A 6,000-nucleotide genomic window follows, 5' to 3' on the forward strand; every position below is an offset into this window, starting at 1 on the left:
AACATTAAAAAACATTTACTTAAAATTCTTATAAAAATATATCTGGAAATATCTAACGTCTTTTAATTTTGAAAATCCATTCAACATTTTTTTTAAGTATTTATATTAATACGAATAATTTACTAATTTTTATTGACATTGGTAGCATCCATACAATGAAGTAAAACTTGTTCCGACAAGTTATGTGCACGTGGCAGGTCACGGTTTTTGTTTATATTTATTTAGATATCTTAAGGTTTTAAACCTATAAAAAAAATCTAAGGCCAGTTGTAGGTGTTAGTTGTTAATAGTTTATAAAAGTTAGTGTGCTTATTTTACAATCGTTTATTCGAAGGTTGGATATTAAATAAATCTTTTATACTTGTATTTTAGGAGTTTATACTAAATTAATTAACGAGTTACAAAAATCATTTTGCATTTAGTTACCTTCATTTTATTTGTTTTAATGTTACACGTATATTTCTATGAAAAACATAATACATGATTTTATTCACGCTAATTTAACTAACACGATCAACACAACTTCATTTTAACTTTTTGTTTTAGCCCATTAAATTATGTTTAAATCGTAGATAAATAACCCGTAAATTACCTAAATTATAGTTGTTATGCCAAAAATAGTTTGTTCACTTATAATGAAATATTAGCATTAATTTATTGTTTTTTATATCCAATAGTGTTCTAAAGCTTTCATCCCTTAAAAGTGTTGCCCAGAGAGTAGTTGTTTTGGTAAATCCCCTTGACAATTTTGAAATCGATCCATCAGAGAACCAAACATTATTTTGGACTGAAAACAGCCATTGCAATTAAATTCAATATTCACTCGGTGAATTGGTCTCTGACCTAATTAGTTTTACAGCTCACCAATTTATTGTCGACATGATATTTCTTGTTTATTAGTTTTTGTAATATATACCAGAAAAAAATATATCGAAATAAAAAAATATAATTATAAATGATTTTTTGATTAAAGTTAATAGTGAGTGTTTTAATAATATTAGAAATATTTATGTGATTATTAAACGCTGTTGATTTAAAAAAACTACGGAAATAAATTTCTAATTTAAAAAAGGAATAATCACAAAAAAGTTCATTGTAACTGTACAATTTCTATACATCCGTGTTGTATTACTATTTACTATTTACTATTTATTACTATTTATATCATTAATTATTATTGAATTGATTAAAAGGGTAGAAATATAATAAGTAAAGAAATTTTTGATTATTATTATTATTATTATTATTATTATTATTATTATTATAGTGCCGTAGAATTTATTATTAATGATTTTAATATGTATAGTAGATTATTAATAACTTAACTTCTTTTTACATTTTGATCTAGGAGCCAACTTTAAAAAAATAGAGTATATTCGGCCCGAAATAATATCTATACTTATTTAAAATAAGCTAAATGGCGTCCTATTAGGCTACAATGCTTTAAAATATTAGTTTTTAGTTTTGTAATTACAAAACTAAAAAAATGCACTTTTTACAACTTTTTGAATATTTATTTTTAACTATCTCTTTTGTAATCATGCAAATAACATCGATCAGTTTGTTACTCAGGTATGAATTTACATAATAAGTGGTAATTAGTAATCTTCTCTCTTTATTGCAAATAATAAATACACACATATTTATGCGAAAAGTAAATAATGTTAATAATGACATAGTAAATAAAAATGCTTTTACGAAATTGTTGCAAGTATTGTAAAACAGGTACTACAAAATTTTTGTTCTACTGTCATTATTTTGAGTTATTTTACAATCACGCAGAACTGTTTTGAATTCACGTCCCTTATTTTCGTTTAATATCTTTTTCAAGAAGAATACCCACAACGCTAGTTCTAGACTAACCGATTTTCGGCCATAAAAATATTTCTACGTTGATATATTGTTTTCGATGAGTAATACTTTTTGATTCCAAACGATTTTCTCGGTAATGCTCTGAAAACTCAATTTTACGGTTCCCTAACGAAGCCAGTGACATGCAGTGTAGCTTCTATATGCGAAAATAGGGTTTGCCAAAATCCGTTATCGTTTTCATCACTAAAAAATGAGTACGAACTTGATACAAAATACTGTTTCCATTGGTTCCAATAATTTGTTGAAATTTCGCCAAACACATTATATTGTAAATGTTTTATCTGATGACAAATTACATATTATTACAATATAGTTTCAGACAACTAACTTTAGTGTATCATAGAGAAAAATTTACATTTGTAGATACTTCTTGAGTATTTAATTAAATAATTTAATCAGCTTTTATCATTACTAATTTAAGATCATTATATTTATTTAAGTCAGCTATAATAGGTATTGTTAATACGATATACTACAATTATGATCTCCATTTCAAATTATCTAATGTAAATCTATGAGAAATCATATTAACAATATGTAATTACCATACGAACGATAACTTAGTGATAAGATTAGTGTATCAGATGTATAAATAAAAGTTGTTACGTAATTAAACGATATTAGAAAAGTTTGTTACACGTAGTTGTTATAATAATTTTTAAATTATAAATAAAACAAATTAGTGCGTAACTACAGTAGTAAGGTGCCGCTAAAATAAATTAAAGTGGAGTCGTTTTTCATAATGACTACGAATTCTGCTCATTTGATTTATTATTATTTTTTACATCTTAGAATAACATTACTATGTACATATATAATTAGGGTACGCAGTGTCACGTCTCTCGTATACTCATATTGCTGTCCATCTTTGCGGTATGTTGGTTACAAAACAATGTCGTTATTCTCGTTATTAGTATTCATTTGACGCGATAGGATAAAAGTAACCATCATAAACAATAGTCGATATAAAAATTTACAATCACGACAGATAGGTAACATAATATTACAATAAAAGTTTAAAAATAAAAACACACACACACACCTACCTAACATAGAAACATAAAAATGTTTACGAATAAATATAAATTTACTTCCTAAATAATAAGAAATTTTATTTTCCTCGAGATGAACCCACTTCCTAATATTTTTCCATAATTATACCATTGACTATGATATTTATCAAGTAGTATTGTCATACCTGAGATACAAGCCAAAACAATGAATTTTTCTAATCCTAAATTAAGTATTTATTTTTATTTCTAACTAAATTTTAATGTATAAATTATTCGTTGAAATAAACAATAGCGAAAATAAACATTACAAGGTTTAGTAATTTGGAAATGTATGTACACGGTTGTAAATGCAATTACTTATATACTGTTTGATGTATTATTCAGATCTAATCATAAATATATTATTCCAAGGATTATTTTAAACTTTGTAGATTACATTACTTAATTCGTTTTTTATAATTGTATACTGTGACTAACGTACATTAGTATTTAAATTTTACTATCCAAAGCAAAACATCCTCTTACACGACTACTAATATAAAATGATTTTAAACTCGGTGTTAACAAAAACAATTGATGCTAAAAATATTGAAAAGATAAAAGCGTTATTTTTTGATGGGTTATGGTGGTTGGAAATGAGATTTTGGAAATATTAGACCACAAAATAGACGTGTATTTTACATTCTTACAATGTATTTATAAAGGTTTCGTTGTTTTCAGTACACTCGGTGTGAGTTAGGCCTACCTACGGTCAGCTGTAACAAGAATCATGTGATGACAACCGGTTCTTAGTTCTCGTCAAGTGATGTTCCGCACTCCACTCCACCACTTATGGCGTACACTGAAGTATTTACTTTCTTTTGTACGTTATTATATTATTGCAAGCTTGTCTGATAATTATAATGAATATTTTAAACTGGAAAATTATTGTTTTGAAACACTATCATAGTTTTAAATACGCGAATAGCTATGTGGAAATATGAAACCATAAACAGTTTAAATGACTATTATTGCAAAAATAAATGTTCACGTTCACGTTCACTTTTTGTCGATAAATTTTATGATTAATAGAAACAAAAGCTAAGATAATAACCCTTGATTAACTGCAATTTGATAAATTATTATCTTTGCATTATTGTTTCAGTATAATAAATATTGAAAATTAAAATCCAGGCTAAAATATTGGTAGGCCAACTAACAATAATGACGTACTTGACTATTAATCAACCCATAGAACAAAAATCATTCAGAATGAATTCAAAAAAGTAAAACCTAACAAATATTTAACTAAGGGCCGCTTTATATTTATCATTTTATACGAACAAAACGTGATCGAAGAAAATAAGGGTTATATTGAGGATTCTACAGGATAATTTTACAAATGTACTTGTACAAATTTTGCATTGCTTTTACGTTCTCTCGGGTTGGTCCAGTGCACACACATCCTCTGCAATTGTGATTATTTAGGTTGAATAATGAGTCGACTAAGTTTCAATCATTGTTGCAAACTACAAATAGTATTTGTAAACAATAATAGCTGCAGACTCTAGGGACGAAGTGTAAATTGGAGAAAAAATAACAACGCATTTATTTCCGGATAGGATTCTGAAGTACCGCGGCAATTTCCTACAAAGCGTACACGGGAAAGATTGAAACTGGCCATGTGCACATGGGTTGTTAATTTTGATTATGGGATTGAAAAAAAATCTACTCGGTCGTAAATTTTGGACCGAAATGCACACACATACGTACACGTCCTACAGGAACCCGTACAACGCAATAAAATTATCGTAAAACGACTAAACGTGTACAACAGCAACATCAACAGATCGATCGCTTCACCGCCACTCGTTCCCATCCGACCGCTTGAAAACCGGTTCATCGTATTTTTTATAACTCTTATTCTTTTTATTCTTCGCTACCAGCTACCTCTGTTACACCAGTAAATCCTTCAACTAACGGCCATAGGGGGCACCCGATTGAATACTCGCCACAGTATATTCTTTTGTAATCTTTTATAACTCATAGATTTTATTTTTAATTATAAATAATAATAAGGTACACAAATAATGTATATTTTTTTTCGTTCATAAACTCGATTATTAAAACTTTTCATACTGCGCGTAGATAATATCGCTACCGGTTTATCGTAACAACACCTTTTTCGCTTCAAAGTCGCAATCAATGCAATTACGTTAATCTGAGTAATAAAATCACGGTGTTTAAATAGTGAGACGAATGATTAGTAAACGTTGATAATATAATTAAATAGTTTTATAAGTAAAGTTAATTCCGCTTGTTGGAAATGCGTCCCAGTAAAACATAAAACATTTAACTCCAAAAATTCTGTTTAAAGGTAACGACGGAGAATTTATCATTTTTAATATTAAATTGATTGTAATTTTGGACACTAGGTTAAGTTTTTGAAGAGATATTAATATTGAATTAAACATTTTCAACTCGTACTATATAAAGGAATTGATTTTCATCGTAAATACAAAAAAATCAGCCTTGTTGCATTATTGAAAGTGAAAAAAAACTAAAGTAGTACTCGTACGAGCTGTATTTTATTTTCGTGAATAAGTAAGTAGGGTTAAAAACGGCCGTAGCTTTTTAAAGAGGTATACTGATAAACGTTTGAATTATAATAATCTATAGCTTTATATTATAATAATATTAAAAAAAATCGCTGTATGCAGGTGAGTGGTCCCTTTTCCAGTGAACTGCTTTAAAATGTTGGTCACGAATAAAATAATGGAAAAGACTTGAACCTTTTAAAAACGTTTATTTTTTGACATAGTTCAACGTTTGACCCTGCGAGTATATCGTAAACAAGAAAATCCAAGCAAAACTGTGTATTCGTGATTTTATTTGTAAGAAAACGGGCACACTATACCGTTGCGAGGAGCCTGACTTACATTAACAGTGTTGCCGAAACCCTAGGAGATCTTACAGATAAGAGTTTTTAAAAAGGAAGCTGTGTCCGCGTGCAAAAATCAAAAGCATTATTTTGGATAAACCCTATCGAACGTCGATCAGCCAACGTTATAATGGATTTTATTTGCTGCAGTACTTGGCACACGTTTGTTTTAATTAAATTACACGCGATGCTTTT

The sequence above is a fragment of the Daktulosphaira vitifoliae genome, unplaced genomic scaffold (genome assembly GCF_025091365.1).
Source record: "Daktulosphaira vitifoliae isolate Bord-2020 unplaced genomic scaffold, ASM2509136v1 Scaffold_1, whole genome shotgun sequence".
Taxonomy (NCBI): domain Eukaryota; kingdom Metazoa; phylum Arthropoda; class Insecta; order Hemiptera; family Phylloxeridae; genus Daktulosphaira; species Daktulosphaira vitifoliae.